General features: G+C 42.8%; 1 protein-coding gene across 1 annotated transcript in view; it reads left to right on the top strand.

The window, feature by feature from the left end:
• The window catches only part of LOC142257054 (transmembrane protein 238-like), a 47,709-nt gene extending 29,726 nt beyond the window's left edge, over window positions 1-17,983 (top strand). The window contains exon 2 of the mRNA XM_075329108.1: window positions 15,342-17,983. The gene's annotated coding sequence lies outside the window, so the exon portion shown is untranslated. The remainder of the gene's footprint in view (window positions 1-15,341) is intronic.
• The last annotated feature ends 1,485 nt before the right edge of the window (window positions 17,984-19,468 follow it).

The raw sequence follows: 19,468 nt of genomic DNA, 5'->3' as shown, positions 1-19,468 counted from the left end.
CTGGTTGCTGGTGAGCTCACCAGCAACTTGTGTAGCGACGCTCCAGCGATCCCTGCCAGGTCAGGTTGCTGGTGGGATCGCTGGAGCGTCGCAGTGTGACATCTCACCAGCAACCTCCTAGCAACTTACCAGCGATCCCTATCGTTGTTGGGATCGCTGGTAAGTTGCTTAGTGTGACTGGACCTTTACTTTACAGTCACTGTAGCAAAAGTGATATCAAAATGTAATAAAGATGGAGTTACAGCCATCTCAGAGACATCCAAGCCAACCACAGACATTAAAGGTAAGGTGTTGTGTTTTTTTATTTTTGTATTAATAATAGTGATTATGGAATAATTTTTTTTTTTTAATACAAAATTAAATTCACTGTTTATTTAGTTTTTTATTTAATTATATTTTCACTGAAACTCTGGGGGCTGCCATCTTGGAGTAACGACAGTTACTCACCTCAATTATGGCAGCTGTCTCTGTGCATTGGATCTGATAGACGGGCTCTGACCCTACACTTAATACTGAGAGCGCCCTGCTGTGAACTGGACATGCCCCCTGGGCTGTTCAGATCACAGCAGAGGGAGGAGATCGCCGCCAAATTTGTGCAGCTCACAGCGTAAGCTGTGTGCTGCACTTTCCACCTGTCACCCGTTCTGGCTGGGGTGAGTACCAGTGCTGGGCAGCAGTGATTTCACCATAACTGATCCAGGTGTGCTGCTCCCCACTACGCCGCTCACCACCCCCTTCCACACCGCTCACCACCCCATCCCCGGCCACTCACTTCACCGCCACTCGCCCCCCTCCTCCACCACTCACCCTCCACTCTGCCACTCCTCCCTCCCTCCCCCGCATGTGCTCACCTCTGACCTCCACTCCTAGCAGCTCTTCACTGCTCTGTGCTGTGATCGAAACAGACACCAGGCTGACCGGACAGGCTGCCGGGGCGGAGGTCTGAGGTGAATGCATGCGGCTGGGAGTGGTGATTGCGGCGTGACATCTGTAGTGCAGTGCCGCTCAAGCTGCAGATCAGCCCTCTTCGCCACATGTCACCTCAGACCTCCAATCCCAGGCCAGCAGCACAGTATATGGAGGCACGGTATAGGGTGGGACGTGGTATACAGTGAGGCAAAGTATACAGAGGGGCATGGGAGACAGTGGGGCATGGGAGACAGTGGGGCATGGGATACAGTGGGGCATGGGATACAGAGGGGCACAGGATACAGAGGGACACGGGATACAGTGGGCACGGAATACAGAGGGGTACGGGATACAGTAGGGCACAGGATACATTGGGGCAAAGTACACAGAGGGGCACGGGATACATAGGGGCACAGGATACAGTGGGGCACGGGATACAGTGGGGCACGGAATACAGAGGGGCATGGTATACAGTGGGACATGGTATACAGTGGCGTGCGGGATACAGTGGGGCACTATGTCAGCTATCCTTAGTGACACTTTAGACATATTAGGATCACTTTACGGTCACCAACAAAATGGCTCTGCACTATGATCCTAAACTTCATTCTCTCTTATCCTTTGGAAACAGAGAGCAGATTCCACGCACTTTTACTGCAGTTGTAATGTGAGCTAGTTGTACAGTAAGATTTCAGCAGCTGCTCCCTCTAGTGTTTAAGAGTGGAAAATATAAAACTTTTAAAAAATTTTTTTATATTTTGCTCAATTGAAAACAAATTATATTTAAACAAAACATTAAAACATTGCATTATTGAAAAATGTTTATTTTGACGACACCTTCCCTTTAACAGCTTAACAGTGAGTTCTTAAGATGAAAATGGTTGAAGAAAATTAAACGGAACCTGTCACCAGATTTGGCCTCTATAAGCTGCAGCCACCACCAGTAGGCTCTTATATACAGCATTCCAGAATACTGTATATAAGAGCCCAGATCGCACTGTAAATTGCTAAAATCACTTTTGTTTTATTCACTTAAGGGGCGGTCTGGTCTGATGGGTGTCGCTGCTCTCTGGTCTGGCGCCTCCTCTCTTCTACAATAGCCGTCCTCCATCTGTACAGACCCATGTGCATGATATGTCCTACATCATTCATACAGGCTGACATTGACGTCCTGCGCAGGTGCACTTTTATCTGCTCTGCTGAGGGCAGATCAAAGTACTGTAATGCGCAGGTGTGGGGAAAGGTCAAAGACTGCCTTGTGCATGCACACTACAATAATTTGCTCTGCCCTCAGCAGGGTAGATCAAAGTACGCCAGTGCAGGACGGCAATGCCAGCCTGGGTGGATGCCTGGTGGTGACAGTGTCCTTGTGTGATGTTGCATGACTGCTGCTGGTGTTGGAAACTTCATTTAATTCATAGTAGAATTAATTCACAGACACTGTATACTGCTTTATATTGGAAAAGAAAATGCTACTATCAGTCGGTGCCCTTAGTAGATGTGCACTTTTGCAACAAGAAAATAAATTAAAACACACATGGTTTCATTTCTGAAGAAGAACAGGGTGAAAGTGATTTAGTGGCCAAGAATATCTGCTAAACTGAACCCCACCTGTTGGGAATTCAGAAGTAATAAGTTCAGCATAACTCTCCATCCAGCATCCAGGCTCTAAAAGAGGTTGCTCTTGGAGAATGGAAAAAAATAGATGTTCATTCCAGGCCTAGAAAACTTGCAGCTATCCTTAAAAATGGAAAGTTATAATACTAACTTTACTTTTATGATAGGAAAAGAAATGTTCTTTGAAACTCAGTCTGGTGAAAATGTTTAAAATTGTGGAAATCATTCTTGAACATATCACCAATTTTCCAATTAAAATATCTCTAGAGGTGCTATTGACATGAATTTCTCACCAGATGCATCATATCCACACAGAGGAGGAAATCAAACCATAGATGTCCATATGTTAAGTTACATGAAATAATAAAGGTTCCAGTGAGCATTGTTGGTGCGATTATCCGGAAAGGGGAAAGAATATAGCTTCATTATAAACAGTCCACAATTAGGTGGTCCCCACAAGGTTTCAGACAGATGAGTGATAAGAATTATCAGAAGAGTTGTCCAAGAGCCAAAAAGCATCTGTTGAGAACTACAGAGAGACCTGGGATCAGCAGGCATACATTTTTCAAGGAAAACAATAAGTAATGCACATAAACTCTATAACCTGTATACACGTTCACCACGCAAGACTCCACTGCTGAACAAAAAACATGTTCAAGCTCGTTTAACATTTGCTCAACAACTTTTTGACAAGCCTGAGAAATGCTGGGAGAATATAGTCTGGTCAGATAAAACCAAAATTTAACTCTTTGGATGCCATTTACACATCTTGTTTGAAAGCCATAAGATACTGCACATCACTCTAAAAACACCATACCAACAGTGATATTTGGAGATGGGAACATCATTGAGGGGGACTGTTTTTCAACATACAACACTGTCAAACTTCAAATAATTGAAGGAAGGATAAACGGACAAATGTACTGAGACATCCTGGATACAATTTTGCTGCCATCTACCAGGATGGTGAAGATAAAACGAGGGAGGAAATTTCATCAAGACAGTGATCCCAAACACATAGTCATGGAGTCTCTCATTTGGTTTCGAAGAAAGAAAATAAAGATGCTAGAGCACAAGACCTATTTCTATGAATCCATGTCCTTATTCTGCTTGTCTTCAGCAAACTGTTTGCTCTTGGCGGACTCGATATTCGCGATGTTTTTATGATCAGTGATGACAGTAATACGGTGAACAGCACCCTCCAAAAAATGCCTCCATTCTTCAAATGCCAAGTTTACCGCCAATAATTCACGGTTACCCACATCATAGTTCCTCTCAGCCGGAGTGAATTTCTTGGAGAAGAATGCACATGGTCGCAGATTAGTCAGTGTAGCAGGGCCCTGAGAGAGAATAGCTCCCATCCCCACCTCTGAGGCGTCCACCTCCACAACAAACGGCGCCTCGAGGTCAGGCTGTACCAGGACTGGGGCGGACATGAACCGGTCCTTTAACTCAAGAAAGGCCTGGACAGCCGTTTGCGACCAGTTCTGCAGATCCGCCCCTTTCCGTGTAAGGTCAGTCAATGGCTTGGCAATTTGAGAAAACCCCTTAATGAACCTTCGATAATAATTTGCAAAACCCAAAAAGCGTTGTAGCGCCTTGAGATCCCTGGGTTGCACCCAATCAATGATAGCCTTCACCTTTCCTGGGTCCATTTTAAACCCATCACGAGAAAGAAGTAACCCAAGAAAGGCTATTTCCTGAACAGAGAAAACACATTTTTCAAGCTTGGCAAACAGATGGTTATCACGTAATCTCTGTAATACCGAGCGAACATGCATAATATGCATATCTCTATTGGCAGAATAAATCAAAATGTCATCGAGATAGATGACCACAAAATGACCAAGAAAATCAGAGAAGATATCGTTGATGAAATTTTGAAACACTGCAGGGGCATTTGTTAGACCAAAAGGCATCACCAAATTCTCGAATAACCCCTCTGACGTCAGAAAGGCCATTTTCCACTCATCCCCTTCTCTAATACGGATAAGATTATAGGCCCCCCTGAGATCTAGTTTGGTAAGCCACCGGACTTCAGAGAGTTGGTTGTAGAGATCAGGGATGAGTGGAAGCGGATACGTGTTTTTCACAGTAATTTTGTTTAATTCTCGGAAATCGAGACATGGCCTTAATCCTCCGTCCTTCTTCTTTACAAAAAAGAACCCAGCAGCCACAGGGGAAGAAAAAGGACGGATATGCCTTTTACGTTTTCTATCAGATATGTATGATTTCATAGCAGCCCTTTCTGGACCCGAGAGGTGATATAAACGGGCCTTGGGCAATTTGGTATTGGGAAGTAAGTCGATGGCACAGTCATATGGGCGATGAGGCGGCAAAACCTCGGCCTCTGTTTCCGAAAATACGTCTCCGTAGTCCCTCAGGTATTCCGGAAGACCCTCAGGACTTACGGAGAACACAGGTACAGATTGTAAACACCTTTTATGACAAGCAGGACTCCATTTGACTATGGTAGGACACTCCCAATCAATAACGGGATTATGTAACCTTAACCATGGATACCCCAACACTAATTCAGCAGGGAGATTGGCCATTACAAAACAAGAAATAGTTTCAGAATGTAGAGACCCAATCACCAGAGTAAATTTTTCTGTAGCAAACCGAATGAGGTTTTGAGGCAGCGATGTTTTATCAATTGCCAGGAGTTGAATGGGTCCTTCTAACCTCACTGTCCCTAACTCTAATCTTTGGACCAACTCAGAGTCAATGAAGTTCATAGCGAACCCACAGTCAACAAAGGCAGTAGCAGACCAGACCGACTCCTTGACCCGGAGGTCGATATTCAGAAGTATCTTATTGGAGGAGAGGAATGGTACCTGATAGTCTGGGCAACCTCCTCGACTGTTACCCAGACTTAGAAGTTTCCTGACGACTGTTTAGCGGAGGGGCAAGCCGGGCAGTCTTTCCTCCAGTGTCCATGGTGTCCACAATAGAAGCACAGCTTGAGATCCCGGCGTCTTCTCCTCTCCTTCTCATCCAGACTGATGGCTCCAACTTCCATCTGTTCCATAGCTGGCAAAGAAGGTGCCCTAGGTAGAGGGGGCGGAATCTCACGCATGGTTCCCCTTGTTTTCGGTAATCTGCGGTCCATACGAACTGCCTCCTTCATAGCATCATCCAAGGTGCTGGGAGGAGGGTGCAGAGCCAAAGCGTCTTTCAGGGAGTCCGAAAGACCTCTCTGGAATTGGCACCTGAGTGCAGAATCATTCCACCGTACCTCACTGGACCATTGCCGAAACTCAGAACAATATAGCTCAGCAGTGTGATTTCCCTGAGTGAGACACATGATCCTGTCCTCAGCCACCCGTACACGGTCTGGTTCGTCATATATCACCCCGAGGGAGTCAAAGAAGAGGTCAACCGAATGCCGTTCCGGGGCCGAAGGGGGTATGGAAAACACCCAGGTCTGGGGATCCCCTCTAAGTAAAGACATGATGATCCCCACCTGCACCTGCTGGGTCTCATTCCCCAAGGACCGAGGCCGGAGAGTGAAAAGAAGCCTGCAACTCTCCCTAAATGTCCGAAATAGGTTTTTCTCCCCCGAGAATTTATCGGGGAGCATCACCGTGGGTTCGGGGGGAGGTCAGTTGGACATCAGTGGGACTATGCTGTCCTACGGTTTGTGAGGTAACTGCCACTGAGGTGGCCCTCGCAGAAGCAGAAACCTCAATATGCAGAATGTTGTGTGAAGCTACCAGGGTGCGATGCTCTGCAGCCAAATCCTGCACCAGCTGTGTAAGGTTGGCTACTTGCTCGCACAAAGTACTGACTGGATCCATTACAGTCTGTTATCCTGCAAAGTTGGATCCCACTACCAAGAATTAAATGGCTTTTTTTTTTCCTATGGGAGATAAAGCCTATTGGGGCCGGCTATACTGTAATGCTGCCACCAGGGGGAGCCAGAGATCTACAGCAGACTACACAAAGCAATGAGAACCAGGAAGTAAATACACAGCGTTCTCATGCACTGCCTAATCAGCACAGCTGAGAGGCAGAACTGCAGAGCATGCGAGGAATAGTCAGGCAGGCTGGGTCAAACACCGTACGGGCAGAAGCAGGACTGGAGGAGCGAGCAGAAGCAAAGTCAAAGTCAGGCTAAGGTCAGTACCGGAGGAAGCAACCGAGTGGGGAAATAGGAGGGGGGACACAGAACAGGAGGGACGACCAGGGGACGGAACACAGACAAGGGCACGGGGGCACAGGAACAGACAGATCAGGATATCACTCACAGGACCAGCAATCACAGGCAAAGCAGAGCTAAGCTTATAGCCGGCGCTGGTTCACTGGAAGTGTCAGCTTTTAAGGCATCCAGGGGCCGAAAGTGAGGCCCGAGAGAAGGCTCCGCCCCCTAGCCATGTGGATAGGGAGGCGAATCATGACATGGGGAAAAAACAGACCTTGATAGAGACAGACGGGGAAAGAGACAGAGAAATAGAGACGGACAAGGAAAGAGACAGACAGAGACAGGCAGACAGGGAAAGAGACAGACAGGAAAAGACACAGACAAAGAGACGGGGAGACAGATGGGGAAAGAGACAGACCTGGGAAAGAGACAGACCCAGAAAGAGACAGATGGGGAAAGAAACAGAGAGATAGAGACAGACAAAAAAAGAGACAGACAGAGACAGGCAGACGGAGAAAGAGACATACAGGGAAAGAGACAGATGGGGAAAGAGACAGACGGGGAAAGAGACAGACGGGGAAAGAGACAGACGGGGAAAGAGACAGACCTGGAAAGAGACAGATGGAGCACATTACTTGGCCAATTTAGTTAAATCTGTGTGGAATATCTGTGGTGTTGAAATATACGTTGTGAAATGCTTCTATTAGCTTAGCTTTTGCGTTTTAATAATTACATTTCTATCTATTTGTTTTGTGGTTTTTGTGTGCAGAATAAATTTTTGTTAATACATTCTATTTTGTTAACAACAGTTATTAACCCGTGCGAAGCCGGGTAGTACAGCTAGTATATATATATATATATATATATATATATATATATATATATATACATACATATATACAGCTCTGGCAAAAATTGAGAGACCACTGCAAAACTTTCAGTTTTTCTGACTTTTCTCTTGATTTTTCTCTTTATAATCCTTAATTTTTCTCGTTTCAGGTTACTCCAACAGACAATCACAGAAGCCCATTCTCTGTGCCGGGTCTGTGATTGCCTGACAGCACAGTAATGGAAAAATAAATAAATCATAAAAAAAATGACATAGCACTCTGCGGTATTTTTAATTCTCAGCGCTGATAAAGAGGACGGCTATGGGCTGCCATCCCCATCTGCCTGGCTTTACCTTGGTTGGCAATCAAAATACAGGGAAGCCATTAAGGTTTTTTTTGTTTTTATTTTTTAAATTATTTAAAAAAATAATTAAAAAAAAAATGTGTGGGCTCCCGCCGTACTTTGATCGCCAGTCAGGTAAAACTAGGCAGCTGGGTACTGGGATTCTCTGCAGCCCACAGCTGCCCCTGGAAATGGCGCATTGTTTCTTAGCGCCATTTCCAGGCAATTTACCAGTTCATCCAACAGCCCGAATGCGGTGGCACACTGGGTAATGAAGGGGTTAATAGCAGCTTTGTATTCTCTTTGTACACTTATGAAGCCTAGTCACATATGAGATATGTAATGTTAACAGTAGTGAAATAAAGGAAAGTTAACGTAATTTTTACCATGTAGTGAATATTGTACAAAAAAAAACTAAAAACAATAACAGAATGACTGTTTTTTTAAATCTACCCCATTTGGATTTCTTTCCTGTGTCTTGTACACTATATAGTAAAATGTATCATGTCATTTAAAACTACAGCTCATCTGACAAAAAATTAGTCCTCATATAGCTAATTTAATAGTAAAGTAAAAGTTATTCTTGGAAGGCGAGGAAATAAAACAAAAGTGAAAATATGGAAAATGATCTCCTCTGTACGGGATAAAAGCATGAGATAGATATGTGTTGATTGAAAAGCTATTATTTTTAAACAGCTGTAGAATGATTGTTTAAATCTTTGCATCTATGATTCTGTATTGACACCCTCTTTATCTTTGTTCCTTTGAAAGATATTTGCAGCTGTCAGTTGAAATTCTGAAGAGATAAACTATGACGAAAATTTAACTTGTGCAATCACACATCAAACTTTTTAAAGTAGATTTTTCACATTATGATTTTGAAAGTCCAAAATAAGTAAAATAAAAACTAATACCACCAAAATGCAAAGTCTGTGATAGGCCGCAGGCTCAAATGGTTTCCTTGGACAGACTTGGCGATAGTCACTCGGTCTGCAAATTCCAGAGGAACCCCGGCCTTCACTCTTTAACCTCTGTATACCTGGAGGAGTGGACCAGAGAAAAGAAAAGTCAAAATAGCATTATAAGAACTAAGAAGGTACGAAGTCAGAAGACAAAGGATGATCAGGAAACAGAAATTCAACAAGCAAAGCAAAAGCAGATAGCACAACACAAATCTAATGAAAAACTTGAACTGGCAGTGAGACTCAGAAGTTCAAGGGTTTAAATAGATGATAGCGCCATCTGCTCATAAAAAGGAACCAAGAATTAATTCCGTTAATTGAGTACCACCATCAGACCCAGAAATTAAACATGACCGCTGCCCTGTGTCACCCGCAAGAAAGGCGCAGCGGCTTCCTGGGACTAAAGTTGAAACAGAGAGGACAGAGAGGACAGGCACTTGCCTGGATGTAAGGCAAATCCCACATTACCCTCTAACATATGTGAGTAGTCTATTATCATTAATAAGCCAAACATATAATATCAACTATTAGCAGATCATGAGTGAAAGAGTGAAAGTTTACTACCACGGTCCCAATAGCAATAACAAAAAATTCCATTTATTCCTGTTAGTTTGGGCCTACTCATTGATGCTGCTGTAACAGGATAAGGCACAGCCACTGAACTAAAAATGAAGGTGCACTTGTCAGTTTCCAAACCGTAGATATCCAAAATAAAACGGCACTCTTCAGGGTATACTTTAAACAAAGTTTATTTTCAAAAGAGTTTTGTTGTGAACATGTGACGTTTCGGCCATGTAGTGGCCTTCATCAGACAACTTATGAAAAAAAAACAAGGTCAACAAGAAAATGGTAATGTAAACAGTTTTAAGATTATGTTAAAACAAGAGATGCACCCAGTAACAGGAGCCAGCGAAAGTATGGAGCAGCAGTGTCAAGCAGCGGTATCCACACTGCATAGCGGTGGATACCGCTGCTTGACACTGCTGCTCCATGCTGTCGCTGGCTTTATCTTGGATACTCATTGATGCTGAGCACTGTGTTTATAACACATTTATTTTATACAAAGAGGGGAAATGTTGACTCAATCTTTACATTGTTTCTCTGTTTATGGCACACATAGCATGGACAAAAGAAAGAGGGGAACAGACTTGAGAACCAAAATTGTGTAAACATATCAACAATCTCAAGGTTAAAGGTCCATCTCCATATATCTTAATATTCCTTTGTCCATTGTGCAAAATATAATGAAGACGTTTACAAACCATGGCACTGTAGCTAATCTACCTGGATGCTGACAGCAGAGAAAAATTGATGAAAGATTGCAATGAAGGATCGTCCGCTTAATAGATAAGCAGCCCCAATCAAGTTTCCAAAAATTCAAGCTGTCCTACAGGCTCAGGGTGCATCAGTGTTAGCGGGACCTATCCGTCAACATTTGAATGAAATTAAATGCTGTGGGAGACCCAGGATGACTCCACTGATGACTCAGAGGCATTCAAAAGCAAAACTGTAGATTGATAAAAAGTACGTGAGTAAGCCGAAATCCTTCTGGGATAGTGTCTTGTGAACAGATGAGACCAACATACAGCTTTTTGGTAAGGTACATCATTCTACTGTTTAGCGAAAATGGAATAAGGCCTACAAACAAAAAGAACGCAGCACCTTCAGTCAAATATATTGAAGTTTCAAAGATGTTTTGGGCTGTTTTACTGCCTCTGACAGCTTTGATTTTATGTAAGATATCAAGAAATCTGAAAATAATGAAAGGATTTTGGGTCACAATGCAATGCTCAGTGTCATAAAGATAGGTTTACATCCTAGGTCATGGGCCTTTCAAACAGACAATGACCCCAAAAATACTTCAAGAAGCCCACAGAAATGGATAGAAACAGAGCGCTGGAGAGTTCTGATGTGGCAGCAATGAGTCCAAATCTAAATCCTAATGAACACCTATGGAGAGATCTTAAAATTGCTGTTGGGAGAAGACGTCTTCAAATATGAGAGACCTGGAGCAGTTTACAAAAGCAGAGAGGTCCTAAATTCCAGTTGACAGCTTTATCAACTTTACTACCTGGCAATTTTCCATTTTTCATTTTTGTTTTTCCTCTTCTTCCAAGAGCCATAACTTTTTTATTTTTCCATCAATACAGCCATATAAAGGCATTGTTTCTTGCAGGATGAGTTGTACTTTTTAATAACACTATTCATTCTGCCCCATATTGTACTGGAAAGCTGGAAAAAATTCCAAGTGCAGTGAAATTTCAAAAACTTGTAATTGCAAAATTGTTTTTTTAAGCAAACTCAACCTTTTGCACAAAATTGTATGTGTTCCCCCAATATTTATAAAATTTAGGTAGACTAAGAAGCAAAATTAAAAGTTCAATTTATAATGCAGCACTTTAGTATTTAAAGATTTTTTTCTGATCATCAAGACTCCAAACTTCCCTGGTCACGATGGGTTTGAACAGCAATGGCTCTGGGAAGGCAGCTACAAAAAATAAATAAACAAAATTGCTATTTTCCCCCTAACCAGTGTTAAGCTTAGACAAAATCTAAATCTAGAAAGTAAAAAGGTAATTAACATATACTTGATACAATTTTTTTTTAACAATGAACAAAAGTTGGCATGGATTTGCTACAATATGCTGCTAAAGAACACATGGAAACACTGTGAAGTTTTAATTTTGTAATGCGGTATCCCTTTAAGGTTGAAGGCTTCTAGTCATAAATGATTGAAGATAAAGTATCAAAATGGATATATTTCACATTTAGATGCACTACATGTCCAGGAAAATAAAACAACTATTTCCGGAAAACAGTTCAGCTTACTATACAATTCTTCCCATAAACCTGTATAGCTTCTCGTAGCACTGTCCAGTCATATTAGTTAGAATAAGTGAGATCCTCTGGGGATGAAATACTGCAGCTGTTTTCAGAAGTTACATTTGATTGAGTCTCCTGTCCTTTAAATGACATGCCTTAAACAGACCATAGAGAGGAATCCGGTTCCCTCATTTATGCCCAATGAAGAGTTGTGCAAATGTTTTGATGTGAATATGAAATGAAGCCTCATGTTTTTAATGCTCGAAATATATCATGTAGCAAACTAAACAAAAATGTTGGAAATAAATGACTTTTGGTGTATAAAAGCACATAATATAGAAATGTTCTTTGTGCTCTTAAATTATCATGGCAGATGTTTGCAGAGTTTTTTCCTAGAGCTGCTTATTTTGATGTCGCTATCTGTATGTGTTGAATGGGTTTGGAGGGGGAGAAAGGTAGCATATATCAAAGTATATTCTGACAAATACAATCCTCATACTGTAATTATTATTTTGTTTGATAATTTCGCATGTATGCCATCCACACCGTAATTTAACCTCAAGCATACATGTTTTGCAATTGTGCTTTTATTGCAAAAGAAAGAAGTAATAATGAGACAAAGATGCATGGAATAAGAAAAAAACATGAACATCAATGGGTAGCCGTTGAAAACTGATTGCATTTTAATTATTTAAGTGGTCAACTTGGCCAATGGAATAAAGAGTAATATGCATTAACAGGGGTGACAAAGAGGAGGCCACAGCATAGTCATCATGTATCCCCAATGGGAAAGAAAACTGCACCATGTTTGTTTATAGCAAGCTGGCTTAGATTTTAAATTGATTGTTTGTAGGTTATTTTTGGGTAAAACTAATGCCTGCTAGTAATATCACTCAGTGATCCTGGTTCTATTGCATACTTCATTTTCTCAATTTTTTCACTTTGACAAAGGTTTTTAAATAAATTTCAGTAAGCGTGTTCAATACTTTTTTCCTGTGTCATTTCTCAATATTACACATAACCTAGTTTATGGACATAATGCTTTGTTTTGCCTGTGTGGATTTGATGGGTTCTTACTGACATCTGGTGAAAAAAATAATGTGAATAGCACCTTTAGAAATATATTTACTTAGGAAATTGGTGATGTACTCAATAGTTATATCACCTGCTGTATATGGAATGAGCTGTGCATACTTACCTGCCATCCATGCATAGTTATAAAATGGTGGTCATTGACCAAACCCCCTCTTTGGTACTGCCTGTGATATCCTCCTTGATTGGCTGTGCTGGACTATGTGATGTACTAGCTGCATTGTGTTATGGGGATGCCTGGCTGGCTGTGACTGATGCCAATAGCACGCTCTCTTCCTCTTCAGCATAACCTATACAAACTATCGTCCAGTGTACAGGAGGTTACATATTTTAGAAAAAGTGATTACCGTAACTTTCATTTTATAAGTCCCACTGGATTATAAGACACACCCCAAATTTAGAGAAAAAATATGGGGTCAATTTTATGATCCGATGGTGTCTTACCGGGGTGGGGCGGCAGCGGTGGAGCAGGGTCACAGGAGGCAGATGCAGGGGTGGAGTAGGGCAATGCTGCCCGCGGTGCGGCGGGTGTCCCAGATACTCGCTGTGTTCACTGCATAGCAGGCAACATCACGAAACTGCCGGCAGTGCACACTTCAAAGAAATGGCACCCGGAGTCAGCGCGAGCTCAAATTTAGCTATCAGCTCAATGACAAGTCGAGATCTCATCTGAGGCACATGCCACTTCCAGGTGTATTTTCCGTAAAGGGGTGATTCACCCATATTTATTATTTGGTAGATCGATATAATGTTGAGAAACAATGTTTCTTTCAAATACCTTATGTTGGCAATAGTGCCTGTGAGAGGTGCTATTGCAGACCGCTGTTCCCCATGCCTGACCCTCAGGCTCCGTGACCTCGGGGATCCGGTGATGTCAAGTCAAGTTCTTGTTGACCTGACATCACCGCAGCCAGCTGCGGCTTCCGTGAGTGATAGGCTGTGGGCGGAGATTCACTGCTCATCACAGCCCAGTGTGTCAGCCAGCCCATCAGCTCTATGCTCCCTCCTCCCTCACAGCAAATCGCTGCAAGCAGGAGCCACGCTGGGCTGTGACAATCCTTGAATCACCGCCTACAGCCCAGTGAGTCATGAAGACTGCAGCCGGCTGCGGTGTCTGTGAGTGATGGACTGTGCGCGGTGTTTCACCGCTTGTCACAGCCCATCAGCTCCCTCCTCCCTCACAACAGAGCACTGCAAGCAGGAGGAATGCTGGGCTGTGACGAGCGGTGAATCACCACCCACAGCTCAGTGAGTGAGGAAGACTGCAGCCATCTGCTGTGATGTCAGGTCAACAGGAACTTGATGTGACATCACCGGATCCCTGAGGTCACGAAGCCCGCGGGACAGACATGGGGAACAGCGGTCCGCAATAGCGCCTCTCACAGGCCCTATTGCCAACATAAGGTATTTGAGAGAAACATTGTTTCTCAACATAATATTGATCTACCAAATAATAAATATGGGTGAACCACGCCTTTAAGATCGCTGGTTGGGAGCAATGGACCGGAGGCGGTACGTGCGCAGATGAGATCTGAGCACTGCCAATATTTTCAGGATGACCACTGTCCCATCACCCGCAGCACAGCCCCAGCAGCCAGCACAGTGCCCGCAGTCAGCACCAGCACAGTGGCCCATAGCACAGTTCCCGCAGCATTGCCCCTGCCTCCTGTGACCCCTCTCCAGCACCTCCCGGTAAGCTACATTCAGATTATAAGACACACCCCTCATTTTCCTTCCAAATTTTTGGTATGCAAAGTGTGTCTTATAATCCGAAAAGTATGTAGGTTAATATGATTTCAAACTCATGGCAGATTTACCATTAACATTTGAGAATTAATTAAAATGGCAGAATAATTATCTATTTTGCATATCTTACCATATGCTAGACAAACATATACCACCTAATGGCAAACAATTAATATTTAGAAAAATGTTTTTCAAATCTTTAATATGTAAAAAATTAGCACAAATCTTATAAATGTAACACTAAAGATACTACACACTTGTAGTATTAATATAATGCATGGTTTCCATTTTTTACAACACTTTTGAGTGTCATATATGCTCAAAAACCTATGATAAAACACTTGTCAAATCACAAAAGAGATGTTATCATTGGCTGGACTCACCTTCCTATTTATATTGCTTTCAGATTAGATCTATATGATTTCTCTATGCTCATTCCCAATATTGTATACAGTATAACACTACATTTTGTAATTTCTATGTTTATATCGTCTTGAAACAGCTTAAGTAATATTAAAGGGGTACTCTGGGAAGTGAATTCTTCTGCAGTCCATGCCATCATAAACTATAAAAATGAGATGCAAAGTGCTGTTCCTGTACCTGTAATTCAGAGTGATGCTGGAGCTGCTCCTTGCTGCTCCCCCTCGCCTCTGGGACGTTACATCACATATCAGGAGCATGGTTTGCTTCATGGCATGGTTGATGGTAAAAGTCATGCTTGCTTATCGGATAAGTCTAAGAGTAGCTGTGACCCTTTAAAATACATTTTATCTTCACCCCTAAAGTAAGACCGACTTCCTACAGTCCTTACAAAGTGTTTGCATTGCAGCAAGAACTAAATTCTGTACATAAACATGATTTTTCTTTGATTCTAGACAGCATCTATGGCAGGAATCTTGCATCCAAGAAACTGGAAGATGATAGGTATGAAAGATCATGTCTTGTCCAACTGACAAAACCCTCATCAGTCAAGCTTGAGGATATCCAACTGGGATCCACTCCAGCCCCTGCAAGAAAGTGCTGAACCCGAGGCACCCAAGCATGGAAATACTTCTTTTGATGTTGCACCTGGCATAGATACTGAATGAGGTCCTGAAGGATGACTGGAACAATAAGTTAAGAAAAACTGCATAAACTTAGACACAGGACCTCACCTGCTAAAGAGCTGGCTGTGCCTTTACACTCTCATACTGAGAGGGTATTGTGAGAATGGGTGAAATTTTCAGAAAAGTCACAGAATGGTAGAGAAATAGTCTTCTTCAATGATGTCTGAGAATAGGAAAAGGGGGAAAAATCTTAGTGAAGAGCAGCCTAGATGATTTCTCTATTCTTATTTTCCATATTGTATATAACACTACATTTTGTGATTTCTCACATTTTCTCTTTAGTAACCTGAAACAGTTTATTAAGCCAACCAAACCAGTAGTCCCGATAAGAGACTCCAAGAAGATGAGTCATGCAGCATCTCTGTACTATGTGCCTTAGGTCTTACACACATCCATGCCGCCGATACGTGTTTGGTACGTTTTTGCATGTACCAGAGGCACGGAGACACGTACACCAATGTTACCCTATGGTAACAGGCACACACACGTAAAAACCACACGGAACGTGTGTCCGTGTCGTTTGTACGTTTGTGCGTTTTTCCACACGCTCAATATGTCCGTTTTTCTCCGGCATCACTCAGGCACGGACCCGCTAAAGTCAATGGGTCCGTGTCTGCACATATGTGACACTTAGCATGTCCGTGTTCTACCCGTAACGTCCGTGTGCGTTTTCTTGGTGAATTCTGGATGCAATGTCAGTCAATCTCCCTCTGTCGGTCGGTCGGTATCTTTCGCTTTCAGATGGTCGCTCTGTCTGTCTGTCTCTCTCTCTGTCTGTCCCTCTCTCTGTCCATCGGTCAGTCTCTCCTCCTCTTGCATACTCACTGATCCCCGTCACTGGCACGGCACTGCACGGCTGTCAAACACCTCCGGCGGCTTTTACGTTTTTGAAAATGCCGGCCGCTTATTATTCAATCTCGCATTCACTGCTTCCTCCGCCCACCGGCGCCTATGATTGGTTTTAGTCAGACACGCCCCCACGCTGAGTGACAGCTGTTTCACTGCAACCAATCACAGCCATCGGCAGGCGGGTCTATATCATGCAGTAAAATAAAAAAAAATAAATAAACAAAAACAACGTGCGGTCCCCCCCAAATTTAATACCAGCCAGGGTAAAGCCACATGGTTGAAGGCTGGTATTCTCTGGATGGGGGGCTCCACATTATGGGGAGCCACCCAGCCTAACAATATCAGCCAGCAGCCGCCCAGAATTGCCGCATCCATTAGATGCGACATTTCCAGGACTCTACCCAGCTCATCCCGAATTGCCCTGGTGCGGTGGCAATTGAGGTAATAGGGGTTAATCATGACAGGCGTCTCCCCGAGATACCTTCCATGATTAACCTGTAAGTTAAAGAAAATAAACACACACATCCAAAAAATCCTTTATTTGGATGTGAACATACACACTCTTTCACCAATTTATTTAGCCACAAATACCCATCCAAGTCCGGCTTAATCCACGGAGGTCCCACGACGCTCTCAGCTCTGCTACATGAAGGTGACAGGAGCAGCCACATACCATGACCGCTCTCTGTGAGCTCCACGCAGCAACTGAGGTGAGTGATGACGTCACTCAGGTTACTCACGGCCACCGCTGGATCCTCCAACTGTGACAGCAAGTCGCCCAAGTGACTGAAGTGAGCTGAGCGATCTGCAAAAAAGTCACAGGTGAGTTGCGGTCTCAGGTGGAGGGCTCCAGCTAGCCGTGGGTAGCCTGAGTGATGGCAGCGATAAACACGCCGCTAACTTCAGTCACTCAGCGGATTATCAGTCACCGGTGAGTCCTTCACGGGTGACCGCTAATCAGGACGCCACACACAGACAGAGCCGTGGTATGACAATGAAGTCGGGTGAAGTTCATCTGAGTTCATTCTCATCGCACGTCTCTGTCTGTGTCTGCTGTCAGCGGGTATGTAGCAACAACATTTTGCCACACACACGGATCATTTCAAACAGACACCACACAGACATTACATGTATGTATCTCACGCATACACAGATATTCTACACGCACACACGGCGAGCATACGCCATCACACTGATGTTACACGTACTGGAGAAACGCCCATAAAAAACGGAACACGGACCAGAAAAACGGAACGTAAGACACGTACATGTTTTTTGCGGAAGTGTGGCAGAGGCCTTATACAGTATATCTATTGTTCTTTTAATATGACTGATGATTGGTTTATTAATTCCGCATAGGTTGCTTTGTTATGATTCTATTGGACTTTTTATATGTTTATAGAAAATAAAAAAAACTTGCACGTGTCAAAAATAAAGTAGAGTAAGGTTGTATCACACATTGTATCTGTGTTTTTTCACTTCTTTCTCTCCAGAACTCTGCATCTAATTGCAAACAATCTGGTAGATAGTAAGGCCTCAGCCAAATTTGTTCTACTGCAGCCCAGAGGGTCTCCATAGATAAATACCAGATATTGATTATATGGCTGCTCTTATAGTTGGAAGAGTGATTTGGGATGTCTTTGGAATGTGTATTCATCAGTTATAGCATATCTGAAAGTGCAAGTAGATGGCATTAAAATAAAGACCTTTAATTATTTTTTAAATTATTTTTTACCTATAAGCTTACCTATGTTGTTCCCATATCATAACATGCTAGTTTATAGGTACCCAAATTAGTATTTTAGTGTCTGGAATCTAGTACATATTCAAAATATTCAAAACATAGCAAGGAACAAGTCATACCTAGAGATGAAGTCATGGGGCACTCAACCTTCAGTCCAAGATTTATTGTTCAAAATAAGGTAACATGAACAAGTTATAGCAAGGGAGGAGGAGCAGTGAGGAAGAGCTCTGTCTGTCCGTGGAGCTCTCCCTCACTGCTGCCCCTCCCTTGCTATAACTTGTTTATGTTACCTTATTTTGAACAATCAATCTTGGACTGAAGGCTGAGTGCCCCGTGACTTCTACCTTTTTTGGAATGTGCATCTAATCCAGGGACTACACTATGCAAGACATAGACTCCACAGGACCTTTGTGAGTATACCTCCTCCTGTTTGCAGTGTTGTGCTGCCATCTAGTGCATTTTTTTTCCTTGCTGAATGATACCTAGAGATGAGGCTTTGAAATTCAAATTCACTGGTTCTGCTAATTCTTTCCAAAACTGTGGTTTATGGTGAGTAGCTTTGCCACAAATCCCAATACTGCAAAGCTTCAAATTGCCCAGAAAAGACATGAATAATACTATGAGTTCTCCTAGCATTGTATTGACCCTTTCTGATCTCTTTAATGCAAATGTAGTCTTTATAATGCCCAAGTGACCTCAGCATGTATGGATATGGGAAAAAGGATGTGTTCTGATGGTAAACAACAGCCCATTTAAAAATACACTGGTTTATACACAGGTGGTACAAATGGTAAAAGCAGTAGCATTTTCACAAGGGATAGTGAGTGCACAAATGATCTATATTTGTGGAGCTTTATTCTTTGTTAAATGAAAGTGATAGCTTTTACACAAGCCATTCAAAAATGATCTCTTTATTTAGGCATCGAGGCAAGGATAGATGTTTTGAAACTGAAAAAGTAAAGTATTCTCAGCTACTAGCTAAACATATCCCTTTTTTGAACATCTGCATCAGGTTTGCGATTAACAGAATGACTTAACAATAGACATGAGCGAACTCCCAGATGTTTGGGTGCAGCGGGTCCGGTCGGACTTAAAAAAATAATGTGTTGTTGGTGACTGGACTTAACCTGAACTTGATCCCGGGTGCCGAAACCCATATAAGTCTAAAGGACCTGAACTTACCTGTTATAAAATGGTGTTAGTATTAGCTTGGGGGCTGCAAAAGGAGACCAAACGGGATTAAAGCAGGACAATTATACTTATTGAGTTTCCTTGAGGCTGTCACATTGTTTCTGTATTTGCT

Source organism: Anomaloglossus baeobatrachus, chromosome 11 (genome assembly GCF_048569485.1).
Source record: "Anomaloglossus baeobatrachus isolate aAnoBae1 chromosome 11, aAnoBae1.hap1, whole genome shotgun sequence".
NCBI lineage: Eukaryota > Metazoa > Chordata > Amphibia > Anura > Aromobatidae > Anomaloglossus > Anomaloglossus baeobatrachus.
Note: the sequence above shows the minus strand (reverse complement) of the source record. Positions and strands in the feature narration are given on the sequence as shown.